The sequence below is a fragment of the Oryctolagus cuniculus genome, chromosome 2, assembly GCF_964237555.1.
Source record: "Oryctolagus cuniculus chromosome 2, mOryCun1.1, whole genome shotgun sequence".
NCBI classification, from domain to species: Eukaryota; Metazoa; Chordata; class Mammalia; order Lagomorpha; family Leporidae; genus Oryctolagus; species Oryctolagus cuniculus.
The window spans coordinates 23,356,346-23,381,034 of NC_091433.1; the positions used below are offsets into that span (position 1 = coordinate 23,356,346).

The 24,689-nt window shown below is 38.5% G+C and overlaps 1 non-coding gene across 1 annotated transcript; it reads left to right on the top strand.

Annotated features, from left to right (window-relative positions):
• The first annotated feature begins 24,129 nt into the window (after nt 1-24,129).
• LOC127490420 (U6 spliceosomal RNA) lies at nt 24,130-24,233 on the top strand. Its single transcript, XR_007918376.1, has one exon. It is a non-coding gene; the product is annotated as a U6 spliceosomal RNA (small nuclear RNA).
• Nucleotides 24,234-24,689: the final 456 nt, after the last annotated feature.

Below are 24,689 nucleotides of genomic sequence, written 5' to 3' on the forward strand. Positions count from 1 at the left end.
GTCATGAGTTACAGACATGTGAATGGGATTCCTGCACTTATGCTGCACTTTGAATATGATTTGGCTCCCAAACGTGTTCAGGAGTTTTAATTCAAGAGCTGTAAGTTAATGGTATTAAGGTGGTAGAAAATCCAAGTATGGTGTTTGGGAGCTAGAGCCAGGGTAGGTGACTGCTTGGGATTGGGTCATTAGCAGAACCCCCGTGATTGAAGCCAGGCAGCTTAAGAGACCACAGACAAAAACTTAAGCACTCCTAGCAATGTGATATTCTGTACCACCTCTGGACTCTGCAGCCAAGAAAGGCATCTCCAGAGGCCTAGACAATGGGGCCCACCCCAGTTCTCGACTGTGAGTTTCTAAAACTGTAAGCCAAAGTAAGAATCCTTTCTTTGTAAATGTATTTTCCTAAAGTATTTCATTGTAGTAATAAAAAAGATCTGCTACTACACCTTATAAGAGAGGTTTCATGCAATATTTGGCCCTTTTTCCCTTCTTCCATCTCCTATGTGAGGGTGCAGGCATGAGGCACCATCCTGGATACAGAGAGCAAAATTTCATGAGACCCTGATTCTTCCAGAGCTTTTGCTGTAGACTTCCCAGCCTTGGGATCTGTGAGAAATACAATGCTGTTGTTTCTAAATTACCATTCTGTGCTATTTTGTTATAGTAGCAGACATGGACTAAGACAATCATCATTTTTAAAGAAAAAAATTATTTAAAGAGAGAATTACAAAGAGAGGGAGAGAGAGAGAGAGAGAGAGAGAGAGAGAGAGAGAGAATCTTCCATTCATGGGTTCACTAGCCAAATGACCACAGCAGCCAGGTCTGTGCCATTCCAAAGTCAGAATCCAGGAATTGCATTTAGGTCTGTCACACAGGTGACAGGGACTCAAATACTTGCTCTATCATCAGCTGTCTTCCCAGTCACATTAGCAGGAAGCTGCTTTGGTAGAAAAACAGCCAGAATTCAAGCCCAAATCCCATAAAGGATGCCAAGGCTCAATAGGCTTAAAAAGTTGAGCCACAATGTTGACCTCACCATCACCATCTTTAAAATGAGAATGTGAAGTATAATATTCAAGTCTAATTTTAATATCAAACAACTGAATTCAAATCCAGGATTTGATTCTAAGATTATAGGTGGGTTATTTGAGCATTATATTACTTCTAGATTTTTGTTTTGAATGTTGTTTTCTAAAAGCCCCAAATTAGTCATGTTCAAATAAAAATATAATAATTATTTCTATTATTTTAAGTGTCAAATCAAGAAAAAAGAAAACAGGAGAGATCAATAAAAAAGAAAACAGGAAGTGGGAAACTTAACATTGCTTTGACTGTTCATTTTTTATAGTTTTCATGTATATGAGGTTCATTGTAAACAAGTACAACATGGAAGGTACAGAGATATGGGTTACATTTGGTATACATGACCTGGTATCATTTGAGAACTTGTCGAGGACTGCTGTCTTGCAAGCTTAACTGTATCAGCCCATCTTCTGATTGAGAGATAACCCTGCCTTTGTAATGTAAATTAGTACAGCCATTATGTAAAAACATCATGGACATTTCTCAACAGACAAAAATAGAACTACCCCATGGGATCCAGGAAATCCACTATTGAGTATGTGTCCCAGAAAGAAGAAACACAATTGTCAAAGTGATATCTGCACGCCTGTGTTTTCCGCATCACTTTTCTCAATAGGCAAAAACATGGAAACAACTTAAGTGTCTTTCAAGTGGTGAACAGAAAAAGAAAATGTGCTGTACATATACAGCACACAAAGCAGAATATTACTCAGCCAAAAAAGAATGAAATCTTGTCCCTTGAAAGAATATGGATGGAACTGAAGGTCATTATGGCAAGTCAAATAAGCAAAGACAGACAAATATGTGATCTTACTCACATGGAATCTAAAAATTAGGAGATAGAAGTTAAAAATATAATTTTTTTACCAAAGGCTAGAGACAGAAGTGGGGAGGCAGGGCTGTGGAAAGATTAATTGACAAGTATTAAACTATAGCTAGAAAGAGTAAGAAATTTTGGGGTTCTGTTGCATGTAAGGTTCTGCTGCATGTAAGATAATAATTTACTGTATTTTTCTTTATAAAAACTAGAAAGTAGGATTTCTAGATGTTTTCACTATCAACAAATATTAAATGCTTTTAGATAAAATTTATGTTAGTTTATATTTCAAATAAATTGATTTTAGTTTACTTCATATTTTTACAGTTTTATTCTTTTAAAAATGTTTTACTTTTAAACTTGTAGAAGCATTTATTAATATATAGAGAGAACAGATTTCAGGTGTTTCATAGGTATAATTCTAAGATTGCCATAACGCCCTCCTTCTCCCTCTCTCTCTCCCTTATCCCTTCTAAATTTTATTGATTTTCAAAATATTTGACAGGCAAAAAGATCTCCCATCTACTAGTTTACTTTCCAAATTGCTACGAAGCCAGGATTGGCCAAGGTTAAAGGCAGGGGCTTCGAACTCTATTGAGTCTCCCACAAGGGTGAAAGGGACCAAAGTATTTTACACATTACCTTCTGCCTCCAAGGATTCACAGTAGCAGGGATCTGAATTGGGAGTGGAGGAGCCTTGATTCAAACTAGGCACCTTGATATGGAATGTGGGTATCCTAAGCATTGTTCTTAACTGCCACAAAATGCCCACATTATAGTTCAAATTTTATAAATTGTTATTATCTAAAGTCTGGTGAGTAGTTGCGTATACATTAGCATGGATTGTATGTCTAGAAATTATTATAGTATATTGAAAAAAACTTAATAACACAAATTACCATTTGCAAGGTCTATGGGATTATTATTAAAATATTTGCAATTGAAAGATTTGTCTATATGGTGTCAATATAACTGTGGTTAAAAGAACAGGTTTTAATTTTAGAGTAAACATGAAATAGCAATGGCTTCTTTTCTGATTTTGACTCATGATTTCCATTGAGTTCATCTTGACACAAATCATTGTTAATATTATAGACAAAGCAGTAGAGTTGCATGGGTTTGGATGAATAGAAGAATAGAATAGAATAGAATAGAATAGAATAATAGCAAAGGAAATCACAGATGGTGGAGGCTAATATTGTTTTGTGCAGCATTCACATGAGTTGTGCATCCATACCTTTATATCAAGCTCTTGAGAAAAAATAATCTGGGCCAAAAGCTTATGCACAGGAAGTTAAGTGAAGGCCTATGGTTTAGAAATGAGGAGGGGCATCTGGCAAAGAGCAGCAAGGCAATGGATAGGAAGGGAAGAAAGAGAGAGCATTAGACAGGGACAGAAAATGACTTTAACCTCAGTGGAGACCCAGACTGACTCTGCTGAAGTCATGTTACTCTATCAAGAACCATAACCTGTAGGGGAAAGAGGGTTGGGTCTTTATGCCTCCCCCTCCCCGCCCCCTGTACGATAATCAGTCACTGGATGCCGCCCTGGGAATCTTGACTTAGATGGTCCATTTCAGCTGGAACAATTTCTTTTATTTTCATTTTATTTTATTTTTTTGACAGGCAGAGTGGACAGTGAGAGAGAGAGACAGAGAGAAAGGTCTTCCTTTTGCCGTTGGTTCACTCTCCAATGGCCGCTGCGGCCAGCGCACTGCGCTGAACCGAAGCCAGGAGCCAGGTGCTTCTCCTGGTCTCCCATGCGGGTGCAGGGCCCAAGCACTTGGGCCATCCTCCACTGCACTCCCGGGCCATAGCAGAGAGCTGGCTTGGAAGAGGAGCAGCTGGGACAGAATCCGGCGCCCTGACCAGGACTAGAACCCGGAGTGCCAGTGCCGCAGGCGGAGGATTAGCCTAGTGAGCCGTGGCACCGGCTCAGCTGAAACAATTTCTAAAAACTACTTGTGATATTCAAGGGTGGTCTGCTAGCAATACATTCAGTAGATCCTTTAGTTCTGAAAGGGGATCCTAATGCTGTATCATCGCATTCATAAAACCTGTGACAATTCTAAAATCCTCACTTCACAGATTATCACATGTAGTGTCTTAATAGTGTCCTCCCACATTTCAATTCTACTTGCAATGTCATTATGTGATCATTTTGAGATGTAGGGTCCTAGCAAATGTAATTAAGTTACATTGGGATGAGATCATGGTATCTGAGCCTGGGTTCTAAATTCAATCAGAATGATCTGATAGGGGACAGAAAAGGACAAACAGATGATATGTGATAGGCAGGTAGCTAGGCGAGCACCATGGAGCTTTAAGTCACAAGACAGCACCCACCACCCCATCCTATGTATCCTCCTCTTTGTTATTCAGAAATCCCCCTTTCCTGGGATGCATCCTGGACCTGGGGGTGGGCAAGCACAGACACCATGTAAATAGTCACTTCCATCCAACCGCATAAAAGAGGCTGACAAATGGGGAGCTCTCTCCTGCCACAGACCATGACTAAAAAAGGTGCCGGGGTCAGGTGACAGGTATTTCTCTTGTGGGGGAACCTATGCTCATGTGTGTGTGTGTGTGTGTGTGTGTGTGTTTGCTTTCTCATCTTGTAAATAAATTTTACTTTAAATATGCTAGCACCAATTTTCCAAAAGCATAAGGCAAAAAGTTGGGGCGAGTCACTTAATCATGGAAAATAAACTTAAACCAATCTAAACTAATTTTATAAATAGCATATAATTTAATATTTGAACTTTAAAAGTATGTTCTTTTTTTTATTTGCAGGAAAATGTGATGTAAGCTAACATGTTGGCTTTTTACTTCAAGGCAAATGAATTTCTTTACACAAAGGGGAAAACTACATAGAATAAAAACTTCTCATAAATAAAATGTTGCTCAAGCCATAAAATTCTCAGAGTTGGGGCCTGCGCTGTGATGTAGTGTGTTAACACCCTGGCCTGAAGCGCCAACATACCATATGGGCCCCAGTTCGAGACCCAACTGCTCCACTTCTGATCCAGCTCTCTGCTATGGCCTCAAAAAGCAACAGAAGATGGCCCAAGTCCTTGGGCCTCTGCACCCACATGGGAGACCTGGAGGAAGCTCCTGGCTCCTGGCTTTGAATCAGCACAGCTCCGGCCATTGCAGCCAATTAGAGAGTGAACCATCAGATGGAAGACCTCTCTTTCTCTGCCTCTCTTCTCTCTGTGTAACTCTGACTTTTAAATAAATAAATAAATCTTTAAAAAATGCTCAGAGCCAGCGGGAGCCAAGATGGCGGAATAGTGAGGGCGCGCACCGATAGTCCGGGAAAATTTAGTTTAATAAAAGGGGAGTTACGGTAGCCTCAGAAAAAAGAACCAGGAAAATATTGCAGAGGAAACTCTTCTGGATCCAGTGGCCATGAATCGGAGGACCTACTGGGAGAACAAGGTCGCCCACCGCGCGGAAGCCGAGCCGCGGGACCGAGCTGCGCAAGCTGCAGGGTCTGCGTGCCAGTGCTCGAAGGGGAGTACGTGCCACACAGACAACAGCGGGGAGACTTGGGACGTCCAGGGCTCCAAGTCCACACATCGGCGCTGGAAGGGGAGCGGACCTGCGTGGAGAGCGTGGGAGCCCACAGTTCGGGACACCAGCGGCAGACTCAACACACCAGCGCTGGAACGCGAGGTGAGCCGAACCTCAATAGCCCGAGACACCGGCAGGCAAGCGGAGAGAGGAGACTAGAGCGAACGACCCCCGGGGTGGGGGAACTTCACCAGGCTAACTGGAAGAGAGAGAGAAAAAAAAAAAGGTGACTGGTACGGACATGGGTTTCTCTCTCTCCACTCACCTCTCAAGGGCGAGCAAGACAAAGAGCAGGCGCCATCTTGGACATACGTCATAAGCAGAGCGACCTCAGGTCTGCACCGGCCCTGAGCCTAGCAGAAAAACCTGACTCTGGGCGGGGCGAATTAACAGGAGATTAGGACCTAGTAAATTTGTGGTGCTACTGAACTGAGACTGTGAAAAAAGAGACGGTGGGGGAGAGAACTCACGGAATTCACGTGAGCACTCTCCAGAGACGCTACAATTCCGTAACTTTGGCAACCCAGTGGGAGACTGAAGGAGAATTTGAGCCCACTCTGAGGGCCAAACAGATTCCCTGTGTGGTCCTTGGGAAAGAGCTTCCGATCTCTGGCTCCTGTGGGTATATCATTTGCCTGCTAACTACCTCCAACTTCGTTCAGCTGTGCAGAATAACTTCCCTTTTGAATCAAAAAAAAAAAAAAGAGAGAGAGAGAGAGGTTTACCACGCCTAACCTGGGAGTGTCACCTTTGGCACACCAAACAGAGCTCTCAGGCCACACCCATCTCAAGCCCTAAGGCTCCATCAAAAACAGATAGTCCACTTAATCTAGAGTCATAGTATAACAAGAAAAAGCACCACAGTGAAGAAACCAAATATCTCCAATATGCCAAATAACAAACGCAAAAACCGAGGTAATAAAAACAAGGAAGTCACCATGAAGCCCTCAAATGAAAAAGACACCCCAATTCAAGATTATGAGGATGATGACATAGAAGAAATGCAAGAAGCAGATCTCAAAAAATTGATAAGAACATTAAGAAGTTCTCAAAAACAAATTCTTGAACTACAGAAATCCTTAATGGACAAGATAGAAAATCTCTCTTGTGAAAATGAAATATTAAGGAGGAATCAAAATGAAACGAAACAACTAGTACAACAGGAAACTGGGATAGTGACTGAAGTGAAGAATTCAATAGATCAAATGAAAAACACAATAGAGAGCCTTACAAACAGAATGGGAGAAGCAGAAGAGAGAATATCGGACTTAGAAGACAGAGAACAGGAAAGGATACAGTCAGACCAAAGAAAAGACGAGGAAATTAGAAATCTAAAACATATTGTCGGGAATCTTCAGCATACTATTAAAAAACCCAACATTCGGGTTCTAGGAGTTCCTGAAGGCATGGAGAGGGAGAAAGGATTAGAAGGCCTTTTTAGTGAGATATTAGCAGAAAATTTTCCAGGTTTGGAGAAGGACAGAGAAATCCTAGTACAGGAAGCTCACAGAACCCCTAATAAACATGACCAAAAGAGATCCTCACCACGACACGTTGTAATTAAACTCTCCACAGTGAAACATAAAGAAAAGATCCTAAAATGTGCAAGAGAGAAACGTCAGATTACTCTCAGAGGATCTCCAATCAGACTCACAGCTGACTTCTCATCAGAAACTCTACAAGCTAGGAGGGAATGGCGAGATATAGCCCAGGTACTAAGAGAGAACAACTGCCAGCCCAGAATATTATATCCTGCAAAGCTCTCATTTGTGAATGAAGACTTTTCATAACAGAAATTGAAAGAATTTGTTGCCACTCGTCCAGCCCTGCAAAAGATGCTTAAAGATGTGTTACACACAGAAACAAAGAAACACAGTCATCAATATGAAAAAAGGTAAAGGAAGGAAACCAAGGAAGGAAAGCTCACAGCAAAAGATCACAGGGAATTCAAAGCATATATTAGAGCTTATCTTTGGCAAATGGCAGGGCAAAGTTACCACTTATCATTAGTCACATTGAACGTGAATGGCCTGAACTGTCCAGTTAAAAGACACCGATTGGCTGATTGGGTTAAGGAACAAAACCCATCTATTTGCTGCTTACAAGAAACACATCTTTCCAACAAAGATCCATACAGACTGAAAGTGAAAGGCTGGAAAAAGATATACCATGCCAACAGAAATGAAAAAAGAGCGGGCGTAGCCATCTTAATATCGGACAACATAAACTTTACCACAAAAACTGTTAAGAGAGACAAAGAGGGACACTATATCATGATTAAGGGATCAATTCAACAGGAAGATATAACAATTATCAATGTATATGCACCTAACTATAGGGCACCAGTTTATCTAAAAGATTTATTAACAGACTTAAAGGGAGACTTAGACCCCAATACAATAGTACTGGGGGACTTCAATACTCCACTCTCAGAAATAGACAGATCAACAGGACAGAAGATCAACAAGGATACAGTAGATTTAAACGACACTATAGCCCAAATAGATCTAACAGATATATACAGAACTTTCAATCCTACAGCTAAAGATTTTACATTCTTCTCAGCAGTACATGGAACCTTCTCTAGGATTGACCACATACTAGGCCATAAAGCAAGTCTCAGCAAATTCAAAAGAATTAGAATCATACCATGCAGCTTCTCAGACCAAAAAGGAATGAAGTTGGAAATTAGCAACTCAGGAATCCCTAGAGCATACGCAAACACATGGAGATTGAACAACATGCTCCTGAATGAACAATGGGTCATAGAAGAAATTAAAAGAGAAATCAAAAACTTTCTGGAAGTAAATGAGGATAACAGCACAACATACCAAAACTTATGGGATGCAGCAAAAGCAGTTTTTAGAGGGAAGTTTATATCAATAGGTGCCTACATCAAGAAATTGGAAAGGCACCAAATAGATGAGCTTTCAATTCAACTCAAGGATCTAGAAAAACTACAGCAAACCAGACCCAAATCTAGTAGGAGAAGAGAAATAATTAAAATCAGAGAAGAAATCAACAGGATTGAATCAAGAAAAACATTACAAAAAATCAGCCAAACGAGGAGCTGGTTTTTTGAAAAAATAAACAAAATTGACACCCCATTGGCCCAACTAACTAAAAAAAGAAGAGCAAAGACCCAAATCAATAAAATCAGAGATGAAAAAGGAAACGTAACAACAGACACCACAGAAATAAAAAGAATCATCAGAAATTACTACAAGGACTTGTATGCCAGCAAACAGGGAAACCTATCAGAAATGGATAGATTCCTGGACACATGTAACCTGCCTAAATTGAACCAGGAAGACATCGAAAACCTAAACAGACCCATAACTGAGACAGAAATTGAAACAGTAATAAAGGCCCTCCCAACAAAGAAAAGCCCAGGACCAGATGGATTCACTGCTGAATTCTACCAGACATTTAAAGAAGAACTAACTCCAATTCTTCTCAAACTATTCAGAACAATTGAAAAGAGGGAATCCTCCCAAATTCTTTCTATGAAGCCAGCATCACCTTAATTCCTAAGCCGGAAAAAGATGCAGCATTGAAAGAGAATTACTTACCAATATCCCTGATGAACATAGCTGCAAAAATCCTCAATAAAATTCTCGCCAATAGAATGCAACAACACATCAGAAAGATCATCCACCCAGACCAAGTGGGATTTATCCCTGGTATGCAGGGATGGTTTAATGTGCGCAAGACAATCAATGTGATACACCACATTAACAGACTACAGAAGAAAAACCATATGATTATCTCAATAGATGCCGAGAAAGCATTTGATAAAATACAACACCCTTTCATGATGAAAACTCAAAGCAAACTAGGTTTGGAAGGAACATTCCTCAATACAATCAAAGCAATCTATGAAAAACCCACAGCCAACATCCTATTGAATGGGGAAAAGTTGGAAGCATTTCCACTGAGATCTGGGACCAGACAGGGATGTCCACTCTCACCACTGCTATTCAATATAGTTCTGGAGGTTCTAGCCAGAGCTATTAGGCAAGAAAAAGAAATTAAAGGGATACTAATTGGGAAGGAAGAACTCAAACTATCCCTCTTTGCAGATGACATGATTCTTTATTTAGGGGACCCAAAGAACTCTACTAAGAGACTATTGGAACTCATAGAAGATTTTGGCAAAGTAGCAGGGTATAAAATCAATGCACAAAAATCAACAGCCTTTGTATACACAGACAATGCCATGGCTGAGGAAGAACATCTAAGATCAATCCCATTCACAATAGCTATAAAAACAATCAAATACCTTGGAATAAACTTAACCAAGGACGTTCAAGATCTCTACGATGAAAATTACAAAACCTTAAAGAAAGAAGTAGAAGAGGATACCAAGAAATGGAAAAATCTTCCATGCTCATGGATTGGAAGAATCAATATCATCAAAATGTCCATTCTCCCAAAAGCAATTTATAAATTCAATGCAATACCAATCAAGATACCGAAGACCTTCTTCTCAGATCTGGAAAAATTGGTGCTGAAATTTATATGGAGGCACAAGAGACCTCGAATAGCTAAAGCAATCTTGTACAACAAAAACAAAGCCGGAGGCATCACAATACCAGATTTCAGGACATACTACAGGGCAGTTGTAATCAAAACAGCATGGTACTGGTACAGAAACAGATGGATAGACCAATGGAACAGAATTGAAACACCAGAAATCAACCCAAACATCTACAGCCAACTTATATTTGATCAAGGATCTAAAACTAATTCCTGGAGCAAGGACAGTCTATTCAAAAATGGTGCTGGGAAAATTGGATTTCCACGTGCAGAATCATGAAGCAAGACCCCTACCTTACACCTTACACAAAAATCCACTCAACATGGATTAAAGACCTAAATCTATGACCTGACACCATCAAGTTACTAGAGAACATTGGAGAAACCCTTCAAGATATTGGCACAGGCAAAGAGTTTCTGGAAAAGACCCAGGAGGCACAGGCAGTCAAAGCCAAAATTAACTATTGGGATTGCATCAAATTGAGAAGTTTCTGTACTGCAAAAGAAACAGTCAGGAGAGTGAAGAGACAACCGACAGAATGGGAAAAAATATTTGCAAACTATGCAACAGATAAAGGGTTGATAACCAGAATCTACAAAGAGATCAAGAAACTCCACAAAAACAAAACCAACAACCCACTTAAGAGATGGGCCAAGGACCTCAATAGACATTTTTCAAAAGAGGAAATCCAAATGGCCAACAGGCACATGAAAAAATGTTCAAGGTCATTAGCAATCAGGGAAATGCAAATCAAAACCACAATGAGGTTTCACCTCACCCCGGTTAGAATGGCTCACATGCAGAAATCTACCAACAACAGATGCTGGCGAGGATGTGGGGAAAAAGGGACACTAACCCACTGTTGGTGGGAATGCAAACTGGTCAAGCCACTATGGAAGTCAGTCTGGAGATTCCTCAGAAACCTGAAGATAACCCTACCGTTCGACCCAGCCATCCCACTCCTTGGAATTTACCCAAAGGAATTTAAATTGGCAAACAAAAAAGCGGTCTGCACCCTAATGTTTATTGCAGCTCAATTCACAATAGCTAAGACCTGGAACCAACCTAAATGCCCATCAACGGTAGACTGGATAAAGAAATTATGGGATATGTACTCTTTAGAATACTATACCGCAGTAAGAAACAACGAAATCCAGTCATTTGCAACAAAATGGAGGAATCTGGAACACATCATGCTGAGTGAAGTAAGCCAGTCCCAAAGGGACAAATACCATATGTTCTCCCTGATCGGTGACAACTGACTGAACACCAAAAAGGAAACCTGTTGAAGTGGAATGGACACTATGGGAAACGGTGACTTGATCAGCATAGCCCTGACTGTTAATGAACAACTTAATACATTATCCCTCTTAGTAGTTTTTTTGTCTGTTCTACTTAATATGACTGGTTTAATTCTGTAATTAATACACAGTTATTCTTAAGTGTTGAAATTTAACTGAAATGTGATCCCTGTTAAACATAAGAGTAGGAATAAGAGAGGGAAGAGATATATAATTTGGGACATGCTCAAGCTGACTTGCCCCAAATGGTAGAGTTAGAAACATACCAGGGGACTCCAATTTAATCCCATCAAGGTGGCATGTACCAATGCCATCTCACTATTCCAAGTGATCAATTTCGGTTCACAATTGATCATAATGAAAGGACTAAGAGTCAAAGGGATCACATAAACAAGTCTAGTACCTGCTAACACTAACCGATAGAATAAATAAAGGGGAGAGTGATCCAACATGGGAAGTGAGATACTCAGCAGACTCATAGAATGGCAGATGTCCTAAATAGCACTCTGGCCTCAGAATCAGCCCTAAAGGCATTCGGATCTGGCTGAAAAGCCCATGAGAGTATTTCAGGCATGGAAAGCCAAGACACTCTGGCAAAAGATCTCTGTGAGTGAGATCTCAGTGGAAAGAACAGGTCTTCAAAGAAGGAGGTACCTTTCTCTGAAGGGAGGAGAGAACCTCCACTTTGACTATGACCGTGTCTAAACAAGATAAGAATCGGAGAACTCAGAGGGCTTCCATAGCCTTGGAAAGTCATGACTGGAGCATAGGGAGATTACTGATGCCATAGACAGGAGTGTCAATTGGTAAAGTCAACAACAGGAGTCACTGTGCACTTACTCCTCATGTAGGATCTCTGTCCTTAATGTGCTGTGCATTGAGATTTAATGCTATAACGAGTACTCAAACAATATATTTCACTTTGTGTTTCTATGGGGGTGCAAACTGTTGAAATCTTTACTTAATGCATACTAAACTGATCCTCTGTAAAAAAAAAAAAAATGAAAAGAAATTATCAACTCCCAACTTGATTCTCACTGGGATTAAACATGACAATAGGTCTGATCTGATTTCATCATCATTTAAAAACAATCATCTATTTTTTTTTACTTTATGTTTCTGTGTGGGAGCAAACTGTTGAAATCCTTACTTAATGTATACTAAGCTGATCTTCTGTATATTAAGATAATCGAAAATGAATCTTGATGTGAATTTAAGGGGAGAGGGAGTGGGAAAGGGGAGGGTTGTGGGTTGAGGGACGCTATGGGGGGGAAGCCATTGTAATCCATAAATCGTACTTTGGAAATTTATATTCATTAAATAAAAGTTAAAAAAAATGCTCAGAGCCAATAGTTTAATTAACATCTTCTTGAGTGTTTTGACATAATATGACTTAAAATACTTATAGAGAGAGGCATTTGGTGCAGTGGACTAAATTGTCACTTGGTACATCCACATCACTTATTAGAGTGCCTGGTTCAAGTTCCGGCTCTATGTCTGATCTAGCTTCCTTCTTGTGAACTTTGGGAGACACCTGGTGATGGATCAAGAGTGTGGCTTCCTACAGTACATGTGGGAGACTGGGATTGAGCTCCTGATTCTTTACTTCAGCCTGGTCCCACCCTGGCTGCTGAGGGCACATGTGCAGTGAACCAGTATGTGGGAGATCTTTCATGTCCTCCATCATGCTGCCTTTCAAATAAAATTAAAATGAGCAAATCAAAATTGAAAGAATATATTTGTTAGAAGAAATAAGGAGTGGAGGATGAAAGGAAAGAAGAAGAAAGAAATAGAGGGGGAAGAATTTGAATCATAAAGACACTGATCACATCTTCCTGTTATAGGAATGTGATGTTGAGAGCTGGGCATATAAAATAGATGAACTCAAAAGGCTTCCATAGCCTTGGCAACTCAGGACTAGAGCCTAGGGAGATTACTGACGCCATAAGCAAGAGTGTCAAATTGTTAAGTCAACAACAGGAGTCACTGTGTACTTACTTCTCAAGTGGAATCTGTCCTTAATGTGTTGTCCAATGTGAAGTAATGCTATAACTAGTACTGAAACAGTATTTTACACTTTGTTTTTCTGTGTGGGTGCAAACTGATGAAATCTTTACTTAATATATGCTAAATCAATCTTCTGTATATAAAGAGAATTGAAAATGAATCTTGATGTGAATGGAATAGGAGAGGGAGCGGGAGATGGGAGGGGTGCGGGTGGGAAGGAAATTTTGGAAATTTATATTTACTAAATAAAAGTTAAAAAAAAAAAGAAAATAGATGAAAGGGAAGCTCAAGGCAAGATCCTGAAGAGCAGTTATAGACCTTTTACTATTGCTTTATCTTTTTAATTCTTTAATCTCTTGAGTGGGCCACAAGCAGATTACAAAGAGAGTAATCAATCTTTTATTTTTCTTTTCTCCAATTGACAACTGTGGTAGGAGATGATTTCTGATAATGAAATATGTTTCAGGTGGAGGTCAAATTAGTCAATAATAGTAATAATATTTGTAAGATAGCTCATAATATCTATAATACCTTTGCAGACATATACATGTGAAGTAATCTATGCTAAGTGTTGGCACAATCTGTGCATATGACACCAGTCTCCAGAAATCATTGCTTCCCTCATGCCAGTTCATTTTTTTTTCTTTCTGGAAAATGCAGGGTGCAATTCTCCGCTTCTATACTGCATTTCACTGGACGAATGCACATGGATTACACAGGACTGAAGTTTCAGTGAGCACAGCTACGAAAGCTAACAGGTTTTGGTTGCATGTAGCAATCGTGCTCCTCTGGGAGAAAAATCATAAAATCAAAAATGCTCAGAGGATTCTAACTTCTCCCAGGAGGGTTGGCTCACACTTAGAGAAGTCCCTAGGGTGAAGGGAGTTTAAAGGAATGCCTCTTAACCTCTGCTTTCACTCACAATGCAGTTTTACCTCCGGCTTTTCTGTGAGTACTGTACATGTCATTTGACTGACCACCACCAGGTAGGTAACACTCCCTTCTGATTGTGTAATTCCAAATTCTATATATGAATGAAAGTAATATCATAAACTAAATGATTGTTGCGATTGTCTAAATAAATTCTGGTGGACAATTGGAAAATCCACATTTTTCAGTAACCAGCTTCCAATATACTAAGTCATATAATTTTTTCCCTAAGTTGCAATCTTTATTTCAACTAGTTTCGTTAGACATACACTGACATAAATAAAGAGTGCTGGGGTACAGGTACTTCTGCTCACTGCTGTAGGAGAGATGATATGTGAGATATGGATGTTGGTGAAATTCATGTGTTTCTATACAAAAAAACAGGGTGCAGAGTAATCAAACACCGGCAGTCAGGAACTAGAAAATTGTTGGCTTTATGAGTTAAGCAAAAATGATGATTGAAGTGCCAAAAACCAAGTAGTCATCTCCAGCAGGAATAAAAGACACACCTCTACTAAATGGGTCAGGTATCTAGAACAATCCTTTTAGATTGTTGTTCCTAAAATATATTCCAGAAGCCTGAAATATTTTCAGTGGACTGAGATCTGTCCCTACACAGAAGCACTCATGGATGTGGTGTTAGACCATTTTCAGGTCAGTTATTGTAATATAGGTCTTTGTTTTATAGTTGAAGTAATAATAAAACTCTGCTTAAAATCACAGTGAATCTACTCGCACATAATCTCCAGGAGAGCAGGTACGTGGTCGGTTTGGTTTACTGCCATAACCTGAAGGCATAGCACAGAACCCGGCATATGATGTGAAGCTAATACATGGATGTTAAAAAATAACTTTGCCAGGAATAAGATTCTTATATAAAAGCATTTACTTGGTGAAGCAGCGGATTAAAGCCCTGGCCTGAAGTGCCGGCATCCCATATGGGCGCTGGTTCTAGTCCCGGCTGCTCCTCTTCACATCCAGCTCTCTGCTGTGGCCTGGGATAGCAGTAGAAGATGTTCCAAGTCCTTGAGCCTCTGTACCTGCATCGTTGGCTCAGAAGAAGCTCCTGCCTCCTGGTTTCAGTTCGGTGCAGCTCTTGCCATCATGGTTATCTGGGGAGTGAACCAGCAGATGGAAGACCTCTCTCTGTCTCTACCTCTCTCTGTAATTCTGTCTTTCAAATAAATAAAATAAATCTTTAAAAAAAATAAAAAAGCATTTACTCAAATAACCTGGCGAATATTTGGGGTGATTTATATCCTAAAATATATACTTGAATCATCATTTAAAACAGCTTATAACATCATTCACTATAATTATTTTATAATTTAAAAGTATTTACTTGGGCAGGAATGTGAAACACTTATTTAGAAACTTCTTGGGATGCCTGCATCCCATATTAGAGTGTCTGTGTTGAAGTCCCAGTTCTTCCCCTGCTATTAATGTGTTTCTATACACATTAATATTAATGTGTATATATACACATTAGTGTATATATACATATACATACAAATATACATATATACATTGTATATGTATATATACACTAATGTGTATATATACACAAAGTATATATAACATTAATATTAATTCTATACATATTAATATTAATGTTATTTGATAGTGTGCACCCTGCAAGGCAACAGATGATGATTCAAGTGTGGTTCCCTCCTATCGAAATAGGAGACCCAGGCTGGCCCAGCCCCTGCTTTGAAGGCATCTAGGGAGACATCTATCTGTCTCAAATTGGTAAAAATTAATTAAATAATTGAGAATACTTTCATCATGTTTCTTCTTGAGTTATTTTTTAAGGTGCTATGATGACTGTAAAAGAAATATTAAATATGTTGTTTCAGGATGTAGTTTATACTATAATTATTAAACAAAGGATGAAACTTATAAAGAAATAGTTTAATAAATAAAGACTATAGTTATTAATATGTGCTTAATGTAAATTATGATTATGTATACAACAATTTCATATTTATCCTCCCTTAATCTCTCGACATTTTAAATGCATGTCCTTTACTTACATTGAATCCCCCCACCAAAGAAGAAAACCAAAATCTGCTTATTCTCAATAGACCCTTCCCTGCCCCCACCTCTCTCTGAATACCCAATTTTATGTCTGCTTTAAAATCTAGTATTTGCTCAGCGTAGTCATCACCTCATCTCCAATTCTTTCCTCACTTCCCATTGTTTCGTGCTCCATCAAGACTTTCAACGTTTGAATTCAAGGGCTCCCTCTCTGTTCACATCCTATTTCGTCATTCGGTGACTTTTTTTTTTTTTTTTTGACAGGCAGAGTGGACAGTGAGAGAGAGAGACAGAGAGAAAGGTCTTCCTTTGCCCTTGGTTCACCCTCCAATGGCCGCCACGGCTGGCGTGCTGCAGCCGGTGCACCGCGCTGATCCGATGGCAGGAGCCAGGTGCTTCTCCTGGTCTCCCACGGGGTGCAGGGCCCAAGCACTTGGGCCATCCTCCACTGCCCTCCCTGGCCACAGCAGAGAGCTGGCCTGGAAGAGGGGCAACGGGGACAGAATCCGGCGCCCCGACCGGGACTAGAACCTGGTGTGCCGGCGCCGCTAGGCGGAGGATTAGCCTAGTGAGCTGCTGCGCCGGCCATTCTGTGACTTTTAACAACATTCTCCTCTGAGTAACTGAAATTGTTCTTTCCATGATTCTTCCTGGGAGCAGATCCGATGCTGAGTGTTCATCTACTCTGGGCTCCTTTCTCCCCTCTTGTTGGATGCTTTGTCTTATGTATGGATGTTCCCTGGAAACATGGTCTTCCTAGTAAGTGGCCTCTGTCTAGACATCAATGGGGGTAAGGTTTCTAAGTCTTTGACTTAAAATGCCACCCCTTACTATCCCTCAGCCCACCACAAGCACTCCCTGCTTATTTGATGAATCCAGCTGGCAGAACTATTGGTTTACTTGTTGTTTTCAGCTCTCATTAGGTAATTCCAAGTCATCTACGTGACTGAAGAAACAAAGCTGTTTTATCAAAGGACTCCCTGAGCAACCTACTGAATAAAGAGGAAGAAAAAAGAGCAGGAGAAAAATAAACAGTAAAGAATAAATTGAAGAGTAGAAAGCCTTATTCAGTCTATCCTGTGTTTTTAATAGCTTTGTTTGCTTGTTTATGTTTGTAAAATTGTAAGGAAAAGCAACAAGTATTGTTTACAATGGTAATAATTTCTTAAATATTTTAACTGTGCACATTCTGCCAAAAGGCATTGTCAGTTCTTAAAGGATGAAAACAAAACCCCACTATTATTAGAGCAAATAATATAGAGAAAAGGATGCATTCTAGAATTTTCTTGAAAAAAAACAACACACACAAATGCCTGCCCATGACTTGTTCATTGTTCCTACAATTTGATCTGTTTTACTAGATTCATGAATCCTTAATTAAGCCTGCATTCACAGAAAAGTAATATTTGCTGAATCTAATTATTTCTTGGCTTGAAACAACTTAGAAAAAAATTTGCTTCCTCTTTCTGGCTTCTGCCTGAACTTCAGCCTTATTACACAGTCAAAAGCTCTGCTTTGTGCTTCAAATAGATCTCTCTCACCTACGCCTGCCTTCTCTGTCCCTGTGTCCCTGGCTTACTTCAGTCCACTCAGTGTTCATCCAGAGCTCGGCCTCCAGCCCCTGCTTGGCAGTGGTCTGCTCTTATCACAGCTTCCTAGGGCAGCTCCCAGCTTTTCTTCCTCCTGCTTCACACAGCTACCTCCTTGCACATTTGTCTTTTCTTGGAGTATGAATACTTGGAACTGATGCCTAGAAGCAGGCGCTAGGATGAATGATAATACACATCCGATAGGTGTGCATTATAGTCCAATGTGATGGTCACATGGAAAGTTGTTCTGTTTTGTAAAGGCCATCAGGAGAGATTGTGCTGTCATATTTAGATGCCAAGAGTGAGATAAAAGGAGATAGTACATGCATGGCTTTACCATAGCTCTTTATCTCCTGGAATATCTGCTTAACTTACCCCTTCATCTATTTCTAGTATTTGCTCAAATATCAATTTCTCAATGAAACCTGCTCAGAATTCCATGTCTGGTGTTTCAACTCTCCCTAGTTATTGTTTCTGTCATTCTGAATCATTATTTCCTTGTACAACTTTTGTTTATTTTCCCTACAGGACTTAAAACCTGATCACATATTGGATAATATATCCCACTTTTTATTTCATTTTTAATTTTTTTAAAGAATTATTTTTTATTTATTTGAAAGACAGAGTTACAGAGAGAGAGGAGAGGCAGAGAAAGGTCTTCCATCCACTGGTTCACTCCCCAGATGGCCACAACAGCCAGAGCTGGGCCGATCAGAAGCCACGAGCTTCCTCCAGGTCTCCCATGCAGGTGCAGGGGCCCAAGGACTTGTGCCGTCTTCTGCTGCTTTCCCAGGCCATAGCAGAGAGCTGGATCGGAAGTGGAGCAGCCAGGACTAGAACCGGTCCCCATATGGGATGCCGGTTCTTCAGGCCAAGGCTTTAGCCTACTGTGCCACAGCTCCAGCCCCTCATTTTTAATTTTTAATTATAAAACTTATCTCCTATAGAGCAGACACTTGTCGCATTGGATTGCAAAATAAGACCCTGGTCAATAAATGGGGCATTTGAAAAATAGTCAATGAATGATTGAAAGGAAGAGAGGGAGGCAGCAAAGGATTACACAGATAAGCCAGATGAATGATTTTCCTTTCTCTGCAAAGATAATGCATATGGATTTTGGTTCACTTCAACAAGAATGTGCTGAATACCAATATGATTTATATGTTACTAAGAATTATGTACATAGACAATGGGATGTGTATCCTCAGGAGCTTGTTTTAATGATTGTGGAATATCTGTATTACCAACTCCATATAGTGCAGTAAAAGATTATAAAGATGGAATATTGTCTTATGGGAATGCTATGAAATATTTGCACTTTAATCCATGCTGGTTGATTCTAGGTATTGTAGTAGTTGAAATGAACGTGATGTGGGCAGCGCACATTACAGGCAAGGGAGACTGTTAGGTGGATCATGCAGTAGTCAGGTGAAGGAAGATAAGTGCTTGAATTAGAGTAGTGATAATGATAACTGGGAGGCAGGGACAGATGTGTCCAGCACCTAAGAAGTAGTGTCAGAAGAACAGGGTTAATGATTGAGGTTAGGATATTTGCTTAGGATGAGGCATGAGTTTAACAATAAGCAAATTACATCTATTCCTCATTAAGACAGCTACTATTTAATACTGTTGCAAGAGAGTAGAAGGGATAAATATAACCTGGTGACCAACACCAATGCATCAGGGAGGAGATAATACAGAGAAATCTCAATTTGGACTATTTTTGGTGTCTCTGGCCACTGAAAGTTAATTGATACTAGCAAAAAGAGCTTTGAGGATGCAGTGGGGAGAAGTTCCAGCTCGAAACATGAACAATTATTCAGTTTTCTATTTCAAAATTAATTATTTAGTACACTCTAGGACAAATCATTAAAAGTTCAAAATTTCTGGACTGCTAACACAGAGGAATATGCTAATTGACCCTACATTCCATGGGACCAAGGACCGAGAGAAAGTAATGAAGAAAAAAGCATAAAAATTGTTGCACTTATTTGAGACAAGAAAGTCCACAAAAGCTTCAAAATATTAACTTCTGTGATTTAACAAATATTGATTAATTACACAGTGATTAATTAACTACTCCACAGAGTTGAGGACATTGCCTTGTTTACTTCTCTACCTCTAGAGTCTAGGCGGGGATGGACAGTGGTAGGTCCTTGATATTTTTTTTCCAATGGCACAACACATGAATGAAGAGGAAAATTACTAATGAGATTTATTTTGGAACCAGAGAGATTTGTCTTAAATCCTTCATCTACCACCTACTAGTTGAAAAAGCTATTTTATTTTCTAAGCTTCACTCTTCATATGTAAAATAGGAGTGATAATAGCTCTAGCTAACAGGGTTGTTGACATTTACAAATAATAATCAGTTATTATTTAAAACACTTAGCATAGTGCCCAGTATGGAGTGTGTGTACAATAAAGTTAGTAATTATTATTATACTCAAGTTTGTGTGCTGGTGGATTTTAAGCCATAAATAAATTTGAATTCTTAGGGCAGGCATTAAAGACAGCTATCATTGTGTTCTTAGTAAGGCAGAGAGCAAATTCATTTACTGGGGTCAGCTCTGTTTTGCAACTATTTCATTCACTTGGCACATATTTCAACATATTTTTAAAACTGTCCACACAAATACTCAACTTCATTTTCCTCATTCCTTTTTTCTGTATTTTTACTTCTATAAATCAAGGATAAAATACATTCCATATAATGAAAGGCTTAAATTTGAAATTACTTCCTATATAGTAGAAAATGCTAAACACTGACTATTCACTTTTCAAATATCTTATCCTTTTGGAGAATGTTATTGAATTATATTTATGCAAAAAATATATTAAGTAGAGACCAGTGTCCTCTTTCAATCCAGCTCCCTGGTAATGGTCTGAGAAAGTAGTGGGAGACGGCCCAAGTGTTTGGGCCCCTGCACTCACGTGGGAGAAATGGAAAAACTCCTGGCTCTTGGCTTCAGATCAGCCCAGCTCCAGTTGCAGCCATTTGGGGAGTGAACCATCGGATGGAAGAACTCTCTCTGTCTCTCTTGTCTCTATAACTCTGCCTCTCAAATAAATAAGTAAACCATTTAAAAAAAGAGGGAGATTTGGTAAAGGGAACAAACCTAACAATCAAAATTAAATTATGAGATGAGTTTACCTTATTCATACTTCTGATCCAGGAATTAGTGTTTGGTGAGACACATATGCAACCTACACTAGTTAAATGTCAAATATATAGCCTTTAGCTAATAGTTGCAGATGATAGCTAATGGTTACAAGCTTTTCTGTCCAACTAACAAATTATGCACAAATCCATCTAACTGGACTCTTTGGTGGAATGAATACTAATAATTATTTGACTCTTGGTAATAGCTACCTGAGTAAATACTAAATATTGATGGGCAATTGTTGCTTTGTTTTGGGCAAAAACAAACAAGAAAATAAACTGACATGATTTACTAGAAACAGACACAAAGAACATAAAATTTTCATAGAATACTTTAGAAAGACTTTTATAAGTTAAATAGACTTGGATAATTACCTGTGTTAAGACAATTTTACCTAAAGACAGAATTTTCCTGAAACAGAAGTTTCCATAAATTTCCTTTACACAGTATGGATTATTGATTTATAAAGTATAACTTCAGCAGTTCTTCTAGAACATTTTTTGACAGTTTTTGTCAAGAATTCTAAGCAAGTTTACTAAAGCCATGGAAGGATTTTGTAGCAGTTTAATGTTCTTAGTTCCTACTAAGTCTACAATTGCACAAAGGGAAACAAATTATCCCTCTTTTAGACTATATGATAGTCTTTTCTTCTAGACAGAGGTTAAGGATTAAAATACTTTTCAACAAAGAAAAACTAAGGATAAATCCTATTTGTTTCTTTTTTTGTTTATAAATAGAAAATTTGATGAGAAAATTGGAAGCAAATTTGTTGATATAATCCATTCCAATTTCTGGTGAGATATCATCAAGCCAAACGTGCTTATATATTTAACATATATCATCACATAAAATACCTTGTTCAATACCCTTAAAATTAATAATAATGAACTTTCAGGGGCCAGAGCAGTAGGTTAATGCCCTGGCCTGAAGTGCCAGAATCCCATATGGGTGCTGGTTCTAGACCTGGCTGCTCCACTTCTGATCCAGCTCTTTGTTATGGCCTGGGAAAGCAGTAGAAGATGGCCCAAGTCATTGGGCTCCTGCATCCACGTGGGAGACCTGGAAGAAGCTCCTGGCTCCTGGTTTCGAATCGGTGCAGCTCTGGCTGTTGCAGCCAGTTGGGGAGTGAACCATCGGACGCAAGACCTCTTTCTCTCTCTGCCTCTTCTCTCTCTGTGTAACCTTGACTTTCAAATAAATAAATAAATCATTAAAATTAATAATAATAATTAGTTTTTGATTAGTTGAAGGTGCCAATACCCATGTTGCAATATGTATATGCTTATAGGTACAGTAAGTATAGTAAGTAATGTAAGTATAGTAAGTAATGTATGAGTATGTCTAAGTGTATATATGTATTTTTGTATGTAACCAAAATGAAAGTGTAAATGAGAATCAAAAGCAAATACCAAATAAAATGCTATAATTTTATAAAATCTATAAATTTATGATTGAAAATATGCTATATATGTAATATATTGGTGTAAAACATGTAATTCATATGTAATACACATATACACACAAATAATGCTCAGGTTATGTCCTCAGAAAGTTTATAGTGAAGAGTGCAAAACATCTGGGAACAACTTTCTAGGAAGAAGTGAGTTTTAGTCTAGAAAGTAAAGATCTAGAAAAATAATTCAATTCACTTATTTTAGAAGTTCATAGGGAAATATCCCATGTGTGTGTCTCATTTTCAGGTTGTTTCTTAGAACAGCATTTACTGACTCAGGACTTTGATATAACATATACTTTCACTTTGTTCTTTGAGGAATACATTTCTCTTAGAATTTAGCTATTTTAATTATACCTAGTATAAATTTTAGGCACTTGAAAAATGAGTTTATCAACTACTGGGATGAAGCCTCATACAAAACTTAAAAAAGTTTTATAGTGTAATTATCTAGTTGGAGTTTCAATTTTTCTAATATGCTTGTACTATATAGTAAAACAAAAGAATACAGAATGTGAAGTTACTTTAGGAAGTTCACAGAAATCATGCATTATGAAAAAAACTACGCATGAATTTCAAATATGTTGAACTAGAAGAAACCTCTTTTAATTCTATTCTCCATGAACTTTTAAAAATACCTTTACCTGAGATTTAGGAAAACTAAATCAATCAGCATTTCCAGGGTGAAGAGTTTGAAATTCAGCAAGTTTCTGTACTTCCCCTGAAGTAATACTGATGAATAGCTAGGTTTTAGAAGCACTGATGTGATAAGACTTTCATTAGCAGACCTGGCAACTTAACACAATGCGATCACTACCTATTTGTATCAGCTTAAGAAATCTCCTTTAGAGAGTGGTTCTTAGTTTACCTATAAATGAGAGTAATGGATGAAAAACAGCCTTCAGATATTTTTCAACACTTACTTGGGAGATAAAACAATTTTTGGTATCATAACACACTTTTTTTTAAAAAAAAGAATATTTATTATTTAAAGGCAGAGTTACAGAGAGAGGAGAGACAGAGAATGGTTTTCTATCTACTGGTTCACTCCCCAAATGGCTGCAACAGCTGGAACTGGGTCAATCTGAAGCCAGGAGCCAGGAGCTTCTTCTGGGACTTGCACATGGGTGCAGGGGCCTGAAGACTTGGGCCATCCTCCCCTGCTTTCCCAGGTACATTATCAAGAAGCTGGATCAGAAGTAGAGCAGCTGGGACACAAACTGGGACCTAGGTGGGATACTGGTGTCACAGGCAGTATCTTACCTGCTAGGCCACAATGCCAGGCCCTCATAACACACATTTAAAAATGAATTAGAATAGATTAAAAAAGGACATATCACATGGTTTCAAACATGTTAAAGGTAACCACTGCATCATGATACTTTGTTTTGATTATGTCCCTGTAATGTAGCCAGGAATGTGATGTAAAATACAATTTTTACATTGAGTTATGACAGCATTTTGGAAAACATTGGACTGGATTTTTAAAATTCTTTTAAAAAATTTTAAACGTTTTAAATTCAGTGTCTCTGTGAATTATATCAAGTGCAGTATGAACAAAGTATTTACAGAAAACAAAAATCTATATATCTTCATTTTTATATATGCTACAAATTAAGATATCAAGTAGTGCTTGCTTTGGGAGTACATATTTTAAAATTGGAACAATACAGAGATTAGCATGTCACCTAAGCAAGGATGATAAGCAAATTCTTGAAGCATTTCATAAAAAAATAGATAAATCAAGTAGAACCCTGAAAAACTAACACGATTTAAATAAAGTTGCTTGATCCAAGATCAATATATTTTTATACTAGAAACAATAATTTTTAAAATGTAGGGAATAAATAGAGTCCATTGTATTAAAAAATGAAATATAAAGCATTCAAAATATTATATATTATTTTAAAAATGTTTTAAATAGACAAATAGGAAGAAAAAGAATGAAAATAAGAAAAAAGATGAAAATGTCTACTTCTAAATGATATTACAATATCAGAAAACAAATCAGCAGAATAGAAAGGAAATACATTAACATACATATACAAATAAACAAGGATATATGTATATGAGTTAATGAAAAGAAGGATAATATCACTCTTAGGCAGTGGTTCTCAGCCTTGGCTGTACGTTATAATCACCTAGGGAACTTTAAAAAATACTGATGTCTGGATTCCAACACCAGAGAT